The 20,796-nt window shown below is 40.8% G+C and overlaps 1 long non-coding RNA gene across 1 annotated transcript; it reads left to right on the forward strand.

The window, feature by feature from the left end:
- The first annotated feature begins 301 nt into the window (after nucleotides 1-301).
- On the forward strand, nucleotides 302-20,486 carry LOC121649281. The gene is made up of 3 exons (XR_006012089.1): nucleotides 302-433; nucleotides 5,094-5,101; nucleotides 20,477-20,486. It is a non-coding gene; the product is annotated as an uncharacterized LOC121649281 (long non-coding RNA).
- The last annotated feature ends 310 nt before the right edge of the window (nucleotides 20,487-20,796 follow it).

A 20,796-nucleotide genomic window follows, 5' to 3' on the forward strand; every position in this document is an offset into this window, starting at 1 on the left:
AACACAGACCAAGAGAAGCAGCTTTGGCGGAGGCTATGGAGCCACCTCAGTGGTCACAGCTGTACCTGTTCATTAGATCGCGAGCAAATATTCTTTTAAATAGTCTTTGTGATGTTATAGTCCTGATGTGCTGTGGGATCTCATTCCAGGCTTTAGTGAGCACATAAAAGAAAGCTCTCTGACCATAGCAGTTCCTAAAGGCCGGTAAAGGCAAAAGTCCATTTCTAACAGATCTAGTCGAGCGTTCGGACCTTGAGCTGAGTTTTTGTACCAACGCAGTAAGTGCTGCTGAAATGTGTCCATTCAAGATTTGATAATACAATTTAATCCCATGGCTTATTGTATAGTTCTGAAATGTCAAAGCATTAGACAACGATAGTGCAGAGCAATGGTGAGTCCAGCCTGGAAGCCTGTTATGGATCTTGTGAGCTCTGTTATAGAGTCTTACTACTTACTAAAAGCTTACTTTCCCATACTCCAATCATGACATCATGCATTATCGCACATTCATAAAGAAAGATTATTAACTTTGCTGAAAGATAAAACAACTTTACATTATTACCAAGAAAGAGTTAATCACTCATGACACATGAACCCACTCATTTATATCATTTTCAGATAAAAGATGAAAGATGGCTTGCAATCCGGCACCTGTAAAGAAACTTCCTATTTACAATACTACATGCTTAGTTTGGTTAGGAATATTTATAGATAAGACAGGAGGTGGGGCACGGAGGCCAGCGCTTGGTGGCCGGGCCTTTGCCCATAGGGCTTGGTTGGGCTCAGCCCGAAAGGGTGACATGGGCCCTGCCTCCTGTGGGCTCACCACCTGCAGGAGGGGCCATAGGGGTCTGGTGCAGTGTGAGGTGGGCGGCTGCCAGAGGTGGGGACCCTGGCGATCTGATCCTCAGCTGCAGAAGCTATCTCTAGGAACGTGGATAGTCACCTCTCTGGTGGGGAAGGAGCCTGAGCTGGTGTGCGAGGTTGAGCAGTTCCAGCTAGATATAGTTGGACTCACCTTGACACACGGCTTGGGCTTTGGAACCACTGTCCTTAAGAGGGGCTGGACCCTCTTCCATTCTGGAGTTACTCCCGGTGAGAGGCACCGAGCAGGTGTGGGCATGCTCATTGCCCCCCGACTTGGCGCCTGTACGTTGGGTTTACCTTGGTGGACAAAAGAGTAGCCTTACCCCCATGAGGTGGGGGGAAGGCTCCTGACTGTTGTTTGTACTTATGCACCAAACAGCAGTTCAGAGTACCCACCGTTTTTGGAGTCCTTGGAGGAGGTGTTGGAGAGCACTCCTTCCGGGGACTCCCTCGGTCTGCTGGGGGACTTTAATGCTCACGTGAGCAATGACATCTCTGCAGCATCGGGTGGACATCAGGGACAGTTCCCCTGGACTGGCAGACTGGGGTGGTGTTCCCCCTTTTCAAAAAGGGGACCAGAAGGTGTGCTCCAACTACAGGGAGATCACACTCCTCAGCCTCCCTGGTAAGGTCTATTCAGGGGTACTAGGGAGAAGGGTCGGCCGGATAGTCAAACCTTGGATTGAGGAGGAGCAGTGTGGTTTTCGTCCCGGCTGTTGAACAGTGGACCAGCTCTACACTCTCTTCAGGGTCTTGGAGGGGGCATGGGAGTTCACTCAACCAGTCTGCGTGTGCTTTGTGGACTTGGAGAAGGTGTTTGGCCGTGTCCCCAAGGGACTCCTGTGTGGGGTACTCCAGAAGTATTGAGTGCTGGACCCGCTTGTACGAGCTGTCCCTGTATGACAGGTCTGCATTGCGAGCAGTAAATCAGAATCATTTCCAGTGAGGGTTGGACGCCACCAGGCCTACCCTTTGTTACAGATTCTGTTCATAACTTTTATGGACAGAATGGCACAGCTGAGGTGTTGAGGGGATCCGGTTTGGTGGCCTCAGGATTGGGTGTCTGCTCTTTGTGGATGATGTGTTTCTGTTGGTTTCATCGGGCCGTGATCTTCAGCTCTCACTGGAGCGATTCGCAGCCGAGTGCAAAGCGACTCGGATGAGAATCAGCACCTGTAAATCCGAGACCATGGGCCTCAGCCAGAAAAGGGTGGCGTGCCTTTTCCGGGTCGGCAATGAGGTCCTGCCTCAGTTCACATTTCTCAGGGTCTTGTTCACGAGTGAGGGAAGGATGAAGCAGGAGATAGACAGGCGTATCGGTGCGGCGTCTGCAGTGATGCGGACTCTGCATCGATCTGTTGTGGTGAAGAGGGAACTGAGCCAAAAGGCAAAGCTCTCGATTTACCAGTCGATCTACGTTCCTACCCTCACCTATGGTCATGAGCTGTGGGTAGTAAGTGAAAAAGCAAGATCGCGAATACAAGTGGCCGAAATGAGTTTTTTCAGCAGGGTGGCCGGGCTCTCCCTTAGGGACAGTGTGAGAAGCTCAGTAATCCGGGAGGGGCTCAGAGTAGAGTCGCTGCTCCTCCACATTGAGAGGAGCCAGATGACGTGGCACGGGCATCTGGTCAGGATGCCTCCTGGATGCCTCCCTGGTGTGGTGTTCCGGGCACATCCCACCGGAAAGAGGTCCCAGGGAAGACCCAGGACCCGTTGGACGGACTACATCTTTCTGCTGGCCTGGAAACACCTCTGGATCCCCCCGGATGAGCCAGTGATTGTGGCCGGGGAGAGGGAAGCCTGGGTTTCCCTGCTTAGGTGACTGCCCCCGCAACCCAACTCTGGATAAGCGGCAGACAATGGATGGATGGATGGATATTTCTAGATAAAACGTTTCTTTAAACTTTCTAAAAGTTTTAAAACTTATTTAACTGAACAAAGAGTAACAAACCTTGACAAACGGCCACTACTGGGCATTCCAACTCCAGGCCAAAAGATATCATCCAATAGGAGGCTTGTACCTATTTGCTTAGTTAAATCTAGGTGGCAACTATTTTTTATTTTTTTATTTTTTTGTCAGGTTGTGTACAGTCTAATGTAGTGAGAGAATACAGTACGAAAAAATAGATTATTCAGGTATATTTGAAATGTCTGTTTGCAATAACTAATAGAGCTGAGCCAAAATACCATCTGAGCCGATGATGAGTATCTTTAACTAGCAAAGATGACTGGCTTTAGCAATCAATATTTCACTGACACAGAATCCTCCTTTGCTTTTCCGCTCAAATTAGACAATCAATTTTTCACCCTTGTGTATTTTCACAAGTCTAATAGAACTTCCGTGCTGTAAACTGCAGTTCAGATCACACGGCTGCTACGAAGGCTGGACAGCAGTTGAAAGCCAGAAGGGACCAGTTGATAGAAAGGTCAGGTATCAGCTACTCTGACCACACCAAATGTCAGCAAGACAATCTGATAATTTCTGACCCCAGGGTGGGGGAATACAAAGAAAATCAAAAGAGGCTATATGCAGGATCTGTGAAAGACCTATAGTGGAAAATGTCAGACAAACATATGCTGGGATGAAGTAATATGTCAGTCACTGCTCAGTATTCCAGAAAGCTTCACACTAACACTCCTCCAATGCAGCAAGATGCAGTTGATTTTAATACCTGAATAATAAACAACAAAACCAGCAGGGGCAAGGTGTCTGTTCAGCTGAGAAGAAATAAATTATTAATAAATTATAAATTTTATTTATTTATTTATTTATTTATTTATTCTTAATGGAATAAAAATGTAATTTAAAATTTTTGGATACAGAGATTTTGTTTTGCATGTAAACCATCCCTGACCTGATGATGGTGCCGTGTGTGCAGGGACAGCTGGGTTGGGAAATTTGTGACATATTATTTAGAATTACAGCGGTCATAAATAACGTGATAACAGCAGTAACTAATTTATCTAATTAATTGCGTTAAAATTTTGAATGCATTTAACACATGCACAGCATCCGTCATTAACGATGGCGAGATATGGTGGCAACATGGAAAAAGTGAGTTGACTGGCTCTGTGCATGGATTTGAGGGTGTCACACCGGTGGGAGATGAGGCTACATCAACACCCATACTTTACTGTTTAGGTTCACACTTTTGCAGCATTTTTTAAGAAATCTTTTCACGTAGTTTGTACAAACGTCACCGCTCTGGATGTCTTCACCCTTCACACCGTGGCAGCCTCCTCCTCCACCTCCCTCTCCTGTTGTAAATCATAACAGCTGTCGGTGATCAGATGATCAGCCTTTCTGTCGCTAGCACTGTCTCTCTTGTTTATAATTCAGCTTAGAAGGAATGAACTAGCAGTTCATGGTTCACACTGCCACAAGGTTAACCAAAAGTATTGTTCTTGGACGCGCTAACTAAAGTAAGCAACATTCATCAGTCTCATGTCAGTCAGATCCATGGTACTGTCACGGAAACAAGGAGACGTCTGCTCTAAATCATTGGTGCTGTGCAGGTGTTGGAGACACAGGTCTGATGTTTTAGGGGCCAGTAATGTAGTGACAGAAATTATAAACAGGTTCTGAGATATAAATCAGGGGAGCTCTCCTCTCTAACAAAGTAGTTGACAGGTGGTAGAAAGGATTTATACTTCAGATATGCAGGTCTAGAAAAATTTAGATGGGGACCAGGCTGGGGTAATGACCAGGAAACGGTTGGCACAAATGATATATATATATATTTTTAAGGTCTTATGTAATAATAAACTTATTATTGTTATAACTAAAGTTATCATTTAATGTAAAAAATAGTGAAGAAAAACCCAAGTGAGTTTTGGTTTGCTCTTTCTGTTGATACATTACAGTAAGAATGGTCAGATTTCAGGCTTAGTCACAAATGGTGATTAAACATGATTAATCATGATGAATTAATTTGTAAGCTGTGATTAATCTGATTAAAAGTTTTAATTACTTGACAGCCCATTATTAATATTATCTTGGGCGGTAGGGATAGTGTTGACATCATAATAGATGTTCTAATCTGTCCCAGATCATGTTAATTTTGTGGATCTGGTGAATAATATAATATAATATAATATAATATAATATAATATAATATAATATAATATAATATAAATATACGGGATACTGGGTGGGTTGTTGGGCCTTGTAGGGATTTTCTCAGGTGAGTGACCCCATAGCTTGGCAGAGGTCTGTGCTCTGTGAGTGCTTCTGGTTTCTTGGTAATGTGACTGTTCCTGTTGTTGTTCTCTCTTTTGAAGGAGCTAGCTAGTGCCAGAGAATGACACTAACGTGTCTTTAGTCAGAATTATAGGATTTAAAAAAAAAAAAAGGTGGACATTAGGAGTTGTAGAGTGAGTCACAAAAAGTCACTTTATCTGTTGCTAAAGTCATTGGCCGTTTTTCAGTCTGCTACTTGTCTGTACTTGTGTTTTTATGTACTTGTGAAATGTCCTCAGTTGAGGCCCGATTACTGTTCCAGTTTAAAAAACGCACCCAGACAAGTACGCTCCAAATTCCATTACTTGCCCCGCCCATTTTATTGAGGATGCATCAGAGGGGACTTGTGCGGCGTTCGATCAGCCTACTATCCTAGAACGCACAGCGGCACAAACAGAAAGATGGAGAAGAAAGCTCATAACTAAGTTCTGTTGAAAATATTCCGCCCTATTTCAGGTAATGTTGGTTTTAATAACTTATTTGAAACTATTTATATTTTTTTTACTTCAATTTTGTTTTTATTTGTGACCGCTTTATGAAGTTTGATCCGTTTTTAAAAGTAGCTTCAGCATTAGCTGAAGAGCTAACAGCTGGTTGGTTGGTGCTCAGGCCCCGTTCACAGCCTCGTCTAAGCAAATCCTTTTGTTCATAACTGTAATTGTCAAGATGGCTATTTTTATTATGTTTTGTGTGATTGTTAGATTTACAAATACTACACTTTTTATAAGATTTTTCTTGTAAATAACTAAATTGAACACATTAGTTTTCTTAAGGCACAAATGAAAAAACCCAGGCCTTCATCGAGTGGCATGCAGCCAGTGACTGGCAGCCACAACTCATGTAAAGGTGGATGGGAGTGCGTGTTATTTTAGTGTATCTTTCAGTAGGCTTTAAAGCATTTTTGACATTTAAAATTATGAATACTGTGCTGAAATGGTTGTTAGTTTTTAATATTTTTGTATTTTGTTGTTAGCACTAACCTGGCAATAACACCCAAACAGGCAAAAAAATAAATAAATAAAAAGCAATAGCCTTAAAGACAAATACAAGGTAATCTGGTTGATTATATTAGCTTCTTCTATTTACAGATTTTTTATATTGTTTTTCCAGTCAGTATATGAGCTGTGTTCACAAGCTCAGTCATTTTCATGTTGGAATAATTTTTCAGGAACTTAGGGACCCTCCAATGGGCAGAGGGGTGGAGGTTGGTGGAGTAACAGGAACTAACACCATGAACTATGACACAAGAACTATAAAAAAATATAATTTAACACTAAAGAAACTGCTACCAATCTCAGATGTATCTATACGTATTTATTTTATACAATAAAGCAAAAGTCTATATCATTACTGTAATTTAGCAGACGCTTTTTTACAAAACGATTTACTGTGGGCTATAGCGTCTTGCCTAAGGCCCCAAAAGGAAGACATTACTGTTAACCCCTGTGGGATTCAAACTTTGATCTCCCACATGATAGACGAATGCTCTGCCAAATGAGATATCCAACCACACATTTCAGTGTCTCTGGCGTGCCTTGCCTTCTGACACTGCAATGACAGCATCTGCCACCTGCTGCCACTATTCTGCCTTTCTGACACAAGTAATGCCCACGCCGTGCCCACCAATTAAACATTTTTGTTTGTCAGCGTGGTCCAACAAGATCTCAGTGTCACACCCTGAAAAATTCCATTTGTTCCCTTTTTTCTCCTCCCGAACCATCATGCAAATGATGTGATGAATATCCATAAATCAATCTATCAAACTTTATTTATTAAGCCTTTTCCATGCCAAAGGCAATACAAAGTGTTTTACAAGATAAAAAAAAAAGCACAATTCAATTCATTCATATTAAAACCAAAATAAGCCTTTAAACATAAAAAAAACTGGGTGGATCTTAAGCCTCTTTTTAAAAACATCAACGGTCCCTGCAGTCCTGAGGTCCTCTGGTAGACCGTTCCACAGTCGAGGGCCATAACAATGGAAAGAGGCCTCGCCATATGTCTTGGAACAACTACTAGACCACTACCAGAGGACCTCAGGGTCCGCGAGGATTCATAATTTAAAAGCAAGTCGGATAAATAAGAGGGCCCAAGACCATTAAGAAATTTATAAACTACTAAATGAACCTTAAAATCAATCCTGAAACGCACGGGGAGCCAATGCAGCGATTGTAAGACTGGTGTAATGTGTTCCCGCCCTCTGGTCCTCGTCAGAACTTGTGCTGCCGAGTTCTGAAGTAGCTGTAGGCTCGAAATGGACTTTTTGGGAAGACCAGAGAGCAGGGCATTATAGTAATCTAATCTACTAGAAATAAAAGCATGCATCAGCACCTCCATGCTGGCAAGAGAGAGAAATGGGCAGACTCTGATGATGTTTTTAAGATGATAAAATCCAGTTTTTGTTATATATTTGATGTATGGAGCAAAATCCAGCTCAGAGTTGAAAAGAACACCCAGTTTTCTCATGCACTGAGAAGGATTAAAAGGATGTAGTTTTGATAAAATGATCTCTCTCTTGCCCTCGGGACCGATAATTAAAACTTCTGTTTTGTCCTGATTGAGCTGTAAGAAGTTCTCTGCCATCCATGACTTTATATCTAAAATACAGTTTAAACGGACGTTAACTGGCTCCAGGTCATCAGGAGACACAGCGATGTAAAGTTGCGTATCATCAGCATAGCTGTGAAAATCAATGCCATGTCTCCTGATGACATCCCTAAGCAGCAACATATACAAATTAAAAAGTATCAGGCCTAAAATTGATCCTTGGGGAACCCCACCTTGGATTTTATGGATTCTTAAGGAGCATGTATCCATACTTACATAAAATTGGCAATCTGTGAGATAGGAGTAAAACCATTTAAGAACAGTACCTGAGAGGCCCACCAGACTTCTGAGTCTGTCTAGTAAAATCTCGTGATCAACTGTATTGAAGGTGGCACTTAGATCCAGTAGAACCAGGACAGAAAGTTTCTGTGAGTCTAAGTTAGATCTAAGATCATTAACACTTTTTAAAAGGGCCATCTCGGTACTGTGGTTTGGCCTAAAACCAGACTGATATTTTTCTAAAATCTTGTGTTTATTCAAAAACTCATGCAATTGAATAAAAACAGTTTTTTTCTGTCATTTTACTTAAACAAGGTAAGTTGGATACAGGTCAGTAATTATCAAGAATGTTTGGATCAAAATTACTCTTCTTCAGAAGGGGCCTCACCACCGGTGTTTTAAAGGCAGCAGGTAAGACACCCGTCTGAAGAGAGTAATCCACTATGTTTAAAAGCTCAGGCTCAAAGAAACCATAAAATGTTTTTAAAAGTGATGTGGGAATTGGGTCTAAAAGGCAGGTTGTTGGGTTTAGTTGGGAGAAACCTCGACCAAGCATCTTTGCATCAACCAGGACAAAACTCTCCAGTGTTTGCTCAGGTAAAAGCAAAGCTTCAGTTCTGTTAAAATCAAAATGTCATTGAGATAAAAGACTGGATCTAATGGTATTGATCTTACTTGTGAAGTGGTCTGCAAAGTCCTCGCATGCAGCGTCTGATGGAGGCATGGAAGACCTGTTCAAATCTGTGTTTATTAAAAGATCAATGGTTTTAAAAAGGAATTTGGGGTTATTTTTGTTATGTGTAATGAGGTTTCAATAGTAGAGTTTTCTTGTCTGTTTTACTGTATTATTGTAGATTTTGAGTTGTTCCTTTAAAATTTCAAAATGGACTGTTAATTTTGTTTTTCTCCATTTCCTCGCTGCTCTCCTGCAGCTTCTTGTTAACTCATTAATTTCCCAGCTTCTCCACAGTGTTTTTGATTTAACTCCTAATGTTTTTGTTTTAAGTGGGGCTGCTGAGTCAATGGCTGATTTTAGTTTGTTGTTAAAATGGTCAACAATAAAATCATACGATGCAGGTCAAATCTGAGCAGGAGTTTGGTTTAAATTTCTGTAAAATTTTCAGCCACTTCAGAAGTAATATATCGTTTCCTCACAGTTCTCACAGAGGTCTCCCTTTGGCTAAAACTGGTGATGTTAAAAAAACACAGTAATGGTCTGACACAGCCAAGTCAACAACAGAGGACACACCTGCGGACAGGCCATAAGTTATGACCAGGTCCAGGGTGTGTCCTCTGTTGTGAGTAGGCTGTGTGGCATGCTGATGAAAACCCATACTATTTAAAATGTTTAAAAACTCGTTGGCATAGGGATCACTACTGTTATCAATGTGAAGGTTAAAATCACCAGATATCAAAGTCTTATTGTATTTAATATGTATGGTTGATAAAAACTCTGAAAATTCTTTAATAAAACAGGAAGGAGGGTTAGGTGGTCTGTAAATTGTACTGGATAAAACAGGCAGGTTGTTAAAAACAAATGAACGATGCTCAAATGAATTGTAGTTTTTCCATTAAATTATTTGTGCTGATTTGAACTGTTGAGCAATTGAAGCTGTTCCACCGCCTTTTTTACCTCCCCTGATAGAAAATAAAAAAATTAAATTTGGGGGAGGTGCTTCGGTGAAAATTACTGATGCATCAGTGCCAAGCCAGGTTTCAGTTAAAAAGAGACAGTCAATGTTGTTATCTAAAATCAGATCATTAATAATAAAAGATTTGTTTGATAGTGATCTGATGTTTAAAAGAGCCATGCTTAGAGTTGCAGGAAAGTTCTGTTGTAAAGTTGTGGATATGGGTTCTGAACTGGGAGCTGTATGTATGGGACATATACACCTGATGGTAGAAGTATGTGGATGTGAACAAACATGTCTGTACTGTCTACTGGTGATGTGTACTGGTATGTGATGTGTCAGAGGAAGTTTTAACTGAGGGAGGTGTGTGCTGGCAGGACCGTCAATCTGAGAAAGCTTTGCAGGACTGGAGGGTGAGCTCAATGTTCATGGTGAGAAGATGAGAACCTATGTGATTTGGATGTATGCCGAAAAGGTGAGGTCTATTGTAGAATGTGGTGAAGTTGTCGATGTATGGAATACTAATGGAGCGACAGTAACCTTTTAACCAAATATGAAGTTGGCGGATGCGGCTGAACTTGACGTCACCGTAGTGAGGTGAAGGAAGTGGACCAGAAATGATGCAGTGTTTATTTACCTTTTTGATGTTGTTGATGATGTTAATAAAATCCATTTTTATGGTCTCTGACTGTTGGAACTTGAGATTATTTGTACTTGCATGTATTACAACAGTAGAAGCTGAGGGGTGTTGATGGAATAGATAGTGGGCGGAGTTAGTGATGTTTGTAACAGTTGCACCTGAATGAGAAGATGTGATGCACCTGTTCATGCGGACATGCTGGACAATGGAGTCTCCCACGATGAGGGACAGCTCCAGGCACCAAGAGTGTTTTTTCATGTCCATAGAGCCACAGGGTGAGGTGAAGGTCGTTGCAGGAGCTGCAGTGGTGGAGGCGGTCCTCGTCGGATTGAATATGTATCATAGGCGTTCACCTGACCATTTATAGCCACCATGTGGGCATGGGAAGGCATTCCCTCACATGCACTCGCTTCAGAGCTGATTCTTATTTAAAAAACGGAAACAGGCAGGGGATGTGCACGTGCACGCTTTTATAAATCTTAAAGTTGAAGTGCGCTGCATTTCCTTTTGGGCCACAGACGCCACCTGTATTTTGTTTTGCTATGTACAGTTTTATGCATGAGACCCCAGGACCTCAGTGTCATGGCTCCATCCATGTGGTTTTTTTTTAAGGGGCAACGTTTGGACCAACATATCAACGCTGGTCCAAGATAGTCTGAAAGATGGTTTTAGGTCAGCTCCAGAAAGAGACAGATCCAGGACTAGCACATTGGTGTTCAGTTGGCAATACCTCTGTGCATGATTTTGCTCTTGTAGGAAGAAAAATTGGGACTGGGGGAAACTTAGACTCATTTTTAAACTAAAAGATCACATAGTGCAATGTAATCTAAAAAGTTTAACTAACCCTGAATATTTTTCTTTTAGATTGTGTATTAAATATTTTTATTCAAATGTTGTTGTTGTTCATTACTTCATCAATTTGACTGTCTTAAAAGTATTTTTTCCAAAGTTGGACTGATAAGCCTGAGATGTAGTTTTTAGTCATTTATAGTGAGTTATGTACTTAACTTTGCAGAGCAGTAAAGTAAACTTGAGTACAGCCCTGTAAAATAATAAGGATATAACCACAGACAGGAATATGAAATGTCACTTAATCAGATTTATTTTAAACTGACAAATATTTCTGAGCTACATTTAAAGCATTTATCAGAATGTATTAAAAGTATACAAACACCTAATATAACTTTTCGCTGTTTATTTTTTGTTCTGCATATCACGTCATGTTAAAGTAAATTTCTGTTTGTATGATTGTTAAATACTGGAAAAAGAGCTGTTGGGGAAAAGAATGTACCAAAGTTGACAGGTATGCCATCAGGAGAAGCCTTCTGCTCCTCCCACTTTGCATCCTGGCTTGTTGCTCCTGCATCTCCCTCCTTAGCCTCTCCGCTTCCTTTTCAGCTTCAAAGTAAATCAAGCTAGCAGCAACAGTGAGTATTGCTCATCCATTTTTACTGTTCAGCAAATGGTTTGTGTGTTTATTGTAAATTTTCAGCAACGTCTTTGATATCATCAAGTACACTTCAAATGCACAATGAGCATACTTGTGTCCTTCTGTCCTTCCGTCCTCAAAAGTTTTGTGCTTCTGGACAAGTCCATACTAGCAAGCACACAAGCAAGTTCCAAGAGTACTTGGTATTGAGAAGCAGCTGTCTCCAAAACTCACCTCCCTAAACCTGGTACACACATAACAATTTTTGGGCTGTTTTTGTTCCGATTTTGCCTCTTCCCGACCTCGGACAGCAAACGTCCGATCACCGTGAGCTTTCCCTGTCCAATTATCATTTGGTCTGTGGTGTGTAATGAGCCTATTTGTCCTGATAATCCGCTCCGAAACGGGTCGTAGCCGACAATCAGGAACATTGAACATGTTCAATATTTCAGAGTTGATTTCTGAGGAACACAGACGACTCGTGGACTGCGTGGACGGTGACATGGTACGAAATGTAGCCAATCGGAGAGCGAGCTGGCTGGGGAACAAGGAAGTAAATAAAGTGACGCCATCTCCAGTCTGTTATTTTTTTCAGTTCTGGCTTTTTCTGTTAACAACAGTCCCAAGACCACCATCATTCCCTCATCCTATATATCCTCTTCCATACTGTGTGTTGTGTTTTCCAATTGTTATTATGTTTCTTCTTCGTTGTTTGCCGGTTGTTGCTATGGTTCTTCTTCTACGTTTCGATGTTTGTCCAGCTCGGAGGACTAGATTGTAGATGAGTTACGGGATAGCATTGTTATGTGTGTGTTATTCTGTGATTACATTTTCGGAGCACACCACACAAAGTACGATCAAAAATTATTTTTTTTTATCTTTACGTGTGAGATCTCGACCAGATAAAAAATCTCATAAGGTTAATATAATCGTTTTTGTGTGTACCAGGCTTCAGTGTAAATGGCTGAGTCAGCTGTTTTCAGGCAGTTCAGAGAGAAAGTACTGAAGTGTTTACCTGATCTTCGCATACTATTTTAAAGACTTAAAAAGGCTATTTTGTTGGGTACAGAACATGTTTTTAAATTAAAATGAGAATAATATTTATCATATAAAAAAAAATTTATATAAAATCACAAATATATGCAATTGCAATGAGTAAAATAATATTATAACTTGTTTTTCTTTTCACATGTACTACAAGGACGATCCACTATAACACATGTCTTAATTAAGATAATCCTGTAATAAGTAGTTAAAACAGAGAAAACTTTGATGATTATGAATAAAATATTTGGGATTATTTTATGTCTGCTGCAAAATGACATGATATTTCAGATAAACATCTATCATAAGTACAAAAACAAAACAAAAAAACATCCTAATCATATTCTATTTATGACCCTGCTAATGTCAAAATCAAACATGCGTCCTTGTGTGCACCAAAACATTATTGATACAATGAACTTACCAGATGCCTCACAGTAAATTCAACTTACAGTATATTCATGCTCAAACAATAATAATTGTAGTGATATTAGTCAACTACTGGCTCACCTGATATGCATTTACTTCTACCTTCTTCCTTTATGCCCTTGTTTTAGTATTGTTTCTTAGTATTGTTTTTGTCATTTTTGCAACTTAATTATAAATATATTTCATAATCTTACATACAAAATAACAATTCAGAAAATAACTATAATATTTAAAAATTCCAGGGTACATTGAGGAATTGTGTTAATTTGAAGCATTGACCAAATATTTTGGATTGTACACATTATATAACATTGTATATCTAGGGAAAAGCTCTTTTAATAAACTTCCAGAAAACTAATGCTAACTTTAATATTAATAAAGTTCCTGACACCAGAATGTGAGAAATTCTTTTTATTTATTTATTTTTTTAAGAAACAAATTCAAATCTGATTGAAGAGAATCAGTGACCAATAAAACATTAGAAAAACTCTATAAATATAAAACTTAGCTCTGTTTCTGAAGCCAAAAGGGTCACAGAAAAAAACAAACAAAAAAAATTAATAGGCTTCATAGATAGAAAATAAATAGAGTGGGGAACGGTTGCCCTGATGGGAAATGAGTATTAATAAAAAGCCGTCTATTTCTTCACAGTGGGCTGTGCAGATTACAGAATATGCCAGTATCATTGACTCGCTCCTGGCTGGCGGGTACAGAACCTTGCTGAAACAATCAATGTGGAGGCAAAGCACTAAAACAACCCAACCTTGCCACAAATGTGACTCCTCTTGCTCTAGGCTGGATGATCCAATCACACAACATGAATAACCTCAGTGCAGAAAAGCAATTACCCTGCAGCCGAGACAAAAAGGCCGAGGCAATGACTCCACAAGGGCCAGATTGGCAGCACCAGGTCGCCGCTGTCTGCACTGCTGTACAATCTAATACTCCTTGCATTGCTGTTTAATCACAAAGAAATGGGGCTTCAATCTCAAATTCCCAATGTTTGGGTGATAATCCGAGGCATTTTTCTTCAACATGTCTGTTATTGTTGCTCACTGTCGCCTGATGATTCAATGCATGTCCAGTTCATAAAAGCATGTACAGCCGGTGTTGTAATCACCAGCTGTCTTCCTGGGAAAATGTACTGTTGCACAGAGATGATATGGATCGTTCACATGACTGAGCAGACTGGCATAGTTTTACTTTAGTATATTTAATTTTGCTTTAAATTGAAGATGTGAGCTGTGGAAAGATGAGACTTATTTATTCATGAAATTGTTTTTGCATTGCAACTGAGAACAGTTTATCTAAGAGTGCACAGTGACATGTTTCAAATTTGTACCATTGCCATTTATTGACATTTAAAGCACATTTGTGAAGAATATATTTATGCAAACAAGACTGGTAATTTGTGTCAGGGGCATGCTGAATGCCCAGATTTGGCCTACTTGAAATTTACTTTCTCCAACTTCAGATAATTTGAATATATGCAGCAAATAACAGCTCTCTGAATCCCAAATTACTTCTTCGCAGGTGGAAATAAATCCTAGTCTTCAGTATTAATCCTCATGATTGTCTGTTCTATATCGTTTAAGGCAATGCTTCCACAAGTTGTTTCATTTAAAAGCAAACTTGCTGACCAACCACAAAAACATTAGCTGCCCAACTTATTACTAACTAATGTATTAAAAAGGACCACCAAACAACAAATCAATAAACACTCCATTACACATAGACTATATAGGAAGAGCAGAAAAATAACTGTCTAGGTACAAAAACTTCCCAAACAGGAGACTCATTCATCCATTATCTATACCGCTTCATCCGATAGGGTCGTGGGGAAGCTGGAGCCTAACCCAGCATTTAGCAGGTGAGAGGCGGGGTACACCCTGGACACCCTGGTCACCAGCCCATCGCAGCCCAACACGAGGCTGAACTTGTTAATTCAATTTGTGAACACTTGAATATAAGAGAGTGACCTTGTGGTGAGCCTGTGTAGCCAGAGGAAGTACGCTGAGAAAGTCAATTAAAGTCTCTTCAGTAGAAACGATTGTAAATCCTACACTTAATTAAAAGCACCTCAATTTACTGCTCTTATCTGAGGTTATCATGTTAAACAATAGGGGAGCTAAAAACCCATTAGGCGTATGGATTTTAATTAGCAACCTTGTAGATGCAACATAAAATACACCCCCTCCTTCCCCCCAGCTCCCACCCATCCTCCTCAAACAGGAGAGCTGTTTGGTAATGGGAATAGTCAGGCTTTGTGGTTGTTGGAAAAGATAATTATTAGCCATTTCATTTCTCACTGTTTCACAGTTACGCATTTGTTTAGCTAAACTTATGGAGTAATTAAGCTACACTTTAAATACACTGCTCATCCATGAAGCTAAATGTGTTTTTGTAAGTAGATCTAGGATGTAATGGAAGTAAAATGATCTGCCATAAGAATGCAGCTTCACAGGATAGGGATGTAAAAGAAGAATAATTTATAAATTACAAATACTTGATTGTACTTGTAGATTGAATGTGAAATACTCTAAGAAATAAACTGATGTAAATGCATGCTTTTAATTCAAATTTACATGGTTCACAGTAATCTCAGCAGTACACACTAATTTATTCCTCATAATTTATTAAGATAATATTACATTACATCTGTACAGGTTCACAAACACCTTTTGAACTACCTAAAAAGTGTACTTCAAGTCCTTTGGATACTCAGGTTTAGAACATATGCAAGGTGAACCTGTACCTACTGCTCAGCCACGGTTCAAGCCCTAAAGAGCAGTTTGGGTACTGATCTAATCGGGCTTTGAAATAGCCTGCCATGATGTTGAATGTACTGTAAATGTTTAATTGTTCTTAAAAAAATGAAATGTTTTTTAAGTGGTATTTGAATTTGAATGTTTTTTTTTTTTTTTAACTTGTCCAAACTTGTCCTGTCCAGCATCATAGCAAGCAAAATGATAATCTGGTTGCTGTATCATGCTGAACAAATTTGCTCTGCCAAGGGGAGGCCTATGGGTAAGGCTCCTCTTGATAATCTGATTCATTTATTTACTTTGAATCACGGAATCTATGTGATCTTGCTGGACCTGACCGGAGGGGACAGAAAAAGATGGAAAATAGCAAAGAGAGCAAAAGGGAAAGAAGAAAGGAGACAAAAAGATCACAGACAGAAAGAAACGACCCTTCAATCCACACCATCACCAGACAACAAACTGTTACACCTGTACATGAACACACCAGAAAATTTCCTACAACTTTTACAAAAACAGAAACACACACACACACACAAAAAAAAACAGAGCTGCTAGTCATTACGAGTTTTTAACTCTGCACCCCATATAACCCCACATTCACACCCTCCCCTGTGCCGTACCCACAAGCACTCACCATCACACAGTCACGTCACACATAACCCACACACCATGCCCCGCTGGGGACACCTCAGGCGGACTAGAGGACAGCGAGCCCCAAGCACACCCCCTCGACCCAGCACCCACAGAGCCAGCAGCCCACCAGCGCAGCCACCCCGGGACCCGGCCCCAGAGCAACCACCTCCCCCTGCTCGCCCCCGCAAACTTCCCTCTGGATGTTGAGCCTCTAGTGGCATTAGGCACCCCCGCACCCCAGAAGGTCCCTCAGGGCAAGATAGGCCAGGAGAGGCGGCCCCCCACGACCGGGCCATTCAGGGACCACAGCCAGTGAGTCGTCACCGACCCCAGAAGGTACCCACCCCCCCACATGCCTAACGGAGAGTGAGAGGATGGGGACAGCGGTAGACACACCACCCCCAGGCCCACCCAGGTCGCCCCCCCCCCCCCTCCCCCCCCCACAAGTGCACTTAACCCCGCCCCAACCACACACAGAAACACATGCACACACCTATTTCCTTGCACACTCCCGCTCATCCTAACACATACATGCCTCCTCAGCCCCACCCACACAATATAAACACTCACACAGTATACAACCCTCCCACTCTCACTCCCCAGACACACTCCCACTCATCCTAGCACATGCATACGCACGCACACAAACATACCCCCAGGATCTTTAAGAAACGACATATTAAATCTCCAATTTCTAGTTGCTGGTTTATTGCTCTTACTTCTCAGAGTGAATGATACTGGTGCGTGATCACTGATGCTAATGGGATGGATTCTGATTTCTGACATGTCATTCATCAGCGAGCTGCAAGTTAAGAAATAATCTAATCTAGAATAGGAATGGTGAACTGAAGAAAAGAAGGTGTATTCTCTTAGTGTGGGATGGTGAGAGTGCCAAACATCACAGAGACCAAAATCCTTCATGTACTGTTTAACAGTTTCTGAGGATTTCCAGACTCGGTGAGCTCCTGTGGTACTATGTTTATCTAGTATAATGTTAAAATCACCTCCTATAATTAATGTGTTATCTGAGTGACCATAGAGTGAGGCGAAGAGGGAGTGAAAGAAGGAGGGATCATCAACATTTGGACCATATTTATTTGCAATACATAACTTAACATTTTTAATAGATAATGTAACTATTATAAATCTGCCTTCTGGATCTATGATTGTATTATCTATGTCAAAATTTAACCTTCTATTAATAAGAGTTGCTACTCCTCTCTGCCTAGAATTATAACAAGCTGAATACACGTGTGGAAACTGGGTTGTTGAGAGAAGATCTATTGTTGAGTTTGATAAATGAGTCTCTTGGAGTAATATTATATCTGCTTTCATTTCTTGCAAATGATTAAAATTTTTTAACCTCTTTTCCCTTGTGCCAGCTCCACGCACATTCCAAGTGACAAATGTGAGTTTGTTCATGAACCAACCACAGAAATGAGGCTATATGCATATTACTGAAGCGTGTGTGCGTGCATCCCACTGCTTCTCCGCGTGCATGTGTATCTGCCAGCTGGTTGTGACAGGGATGTATGTGCGCTTGTGCCATTCTGTGTGCGTTCCTGTGAATTATGAAAAGTGCTGATGTGTATATAATATAATGACAAGTGTTACCATTAACCGTAAAGGGTCGGAGAGAAGAAGTGTAAAAAGTGAAAAGAGCGACAGTGCCAAATGAAAAAAGTAATTTAAAAACCGCATCTGTGCTGAGAACAGTGTAGTGGAGAAGGGCAGTGAATTTACTGTTAACTAAATTATCTTTTATGGCAGTTTTAAGGATATAACATGATCTAGTGAGAAAACAGGAAAATTAAAGCACATACCAAGTCAATAGAGCCACAGACTGATGTCCGGGTTGTGGTACCGCTGTCCGTTAATAAATAATTTATCCACCCGATGACAGCGCGAGCGCCTTCCTTGATGGATTTCCTCCTGATGGGAAACAGGACTCTCCGTCGGTCCAGAATCTCTCTGGGATATTGGTCGTTTACTCCAAAGTTCGTTCCCTTCAGTTCGCGGCCCTGGTTCTTCACCTGCTCCTTTTGTTTGAAGCTGACGAACTTCGCTACAATAGGTCTTGGTCTGCTGGACCCGGGTTTCCTCCCGCCGAGCCGATGGACTCTGTGAAAGGAGATGTTTTTCACCGTTTCCTCCGGAAGCTTCAGGTGGGTTTTGATGAAGTTTTTCACCGTGGTCTCGGGGTCCTCCTCCGTCTGCTCTGTAATCCCTGCAAATACCAGGTTCTCTCTCATGCTCCGCGCCTGCAGATCGATCACCGTTTCCTTAATCTTCTTATTTTCTTCCGAGAGACGGGTCAAGCCCTCGGTGAGGGATTTTACCGACTCTCTGAGACCAGCATTTTCTACAGCCAGAGTTTTCACCTGCTTCTGGCTGAATTCTAGTGATTCACGTAGCGCCTAGAACTCCTTGAGTTTCTTATCTATAGAGATCAGAACATCCGTTGAGCCGTTCCCCGGTGGTGAAATAGCTCCAGGTGAATCCTCATTTCGCTGTCTCTTGGCCTTTGATGAGGTGGAGGGGGTGGACGTGTTGTTTGGTTTCCCTATGACGATTCTGTCGTAACAGCGATCTATAAAATCTGTCAGGCTGGCCAAATCCTCCCCGCTGTGGTTCAGAGTGTACCTTTTAAAGACACTATTTTCCAACTTTAAAGAATATTTTGATTAGGCTGGCACAAAATACAATTGAATGAAAGTATAAATGTTTGGGCACACCTAGTTTGAATCTGCCGTCTCCCCGGAACTACGTCACCTAAAGCATTAGCGTCACTTACCTGCAGCGTCTCTCCTCCTGAGTGCAGCTTTAATGTTAATACAGACTTCCTGGGCTGCATGGTGGTGTGACACTGTTGCCTTTAGCGAGACAGTTTTAATTTGAGCCTTGGGCTTACTGTGTGGAGTTTGCATGTTGCATGTATGGGCATGAATGATTGTTTGTCTCTCTATGTTGGACCACTGAACCTGTCCAGGATGTACCCTGCCTCTCACTAGTCTAATCAACTTAAACCAATTCCATCCTCCCTGTCCCATTAAAATGGTAAATAGTAAATGTTCTGTATTTATATAGCGCTTTACTGTACCAGGAATGACACCCACAGCACTTTACATCATACCTCACATTTATCCATTCACACACACATTCACACACTGATGGTGAAAGCTGCCTTGCCAGGCGCTTAACCATGACCCATCAGGAGAAATTTGGGGTTTGGTGTCTTGCTCAGGGACACCTCGACATGAGCTTGACAAGCCTAGGATAGAACTGGTAACCCTCGGGCTAAAAGATAACCACTCTACCCACTGAGTCACGCCGCCCCATTATTCGATACAGTACTTAGCGGAAACTTGGAGATATGTAAATGATTAAAAATTTTATTTTAGGAATACAGCTTAAAGGTAAACTAATAATAATAATAATAATAATAATAATAATAATAATAATAATAATAATAAAAGTAACATTAAGAAACCTTTATTAGTCCCTCAGTGGGGAAATTGCTTTGTTGCAACAGTACAGGTGCAGTAGCAGAAGCACGCAGGAGGTATCAAAAAGAATACACACACAAAATTAATGAATAATAATAAGTATTGTATATGGCCTGACAGGTATTCAAAAGAAATAAAATGACCAAATAATATGTCTTTACACTGGAACAAATATATAAACAAGGCAGCTTAGCCTCCTCCTTTCCTCCCACAGAGAACAAGGTCACACAAAAAAAAGATATTTCCATTATATTCCTGCTGTTAAAAAGGTTTCCCTATATGCATTCAAAAGTAGATCTATTTTATAATGATGCAGTTAAATAAAAATGGCACAGAATGTAGATTTTACAGTATTTTGAAAGATCTTACTCTAAAAACTAACAACACTAATTAAAAGTTTTGTAGGAATGCCCCAGTGAAAACCATCAACAATAAATATTATAGTAAACCCTGTAATACTGAAAAGGTTCCAGGATCATTCAGATGCTGTCAGATTATGTCTGCAGTGGAATTAAAGGATCTCACATGTTGCCTATTCAATGATACAGGCTAGGATTATAACATTATAGGCTAATGTTTGACTAACAAGTACTCAAAGTTATTTATTTATAGATTATAAAACAGTTGTCCATTTGTTAAAAGTAATTCCCAGGCTCAATATCGCGGCACCATTGACATACGTAGCGGGACCAGTGTACCGTCTACATGTGTCTATGACAGAAACCGTCCAGCAGTAGAGAAACCCGTCATGCTAGCTAACTAGCATGTATAGCTAGCTTAATTGTT

Source organism: Melanotaenia boesemani, chromosome 11 (genome assembly GCF_017639745.1).
Source record: "Melanotaenia boesemani isolate fMelBoe1 chromosome 11, fMelBoe1.pri, whole genome shotgun sequence".
In the NCBI taxonomy this organism is placed as follows: Eukaryota; Metazoa; Chordata; class Actinopteri; order Atheriniformes; family Melanotaeniidae; genus Melanotaenia; species Melanotaenia boesemani.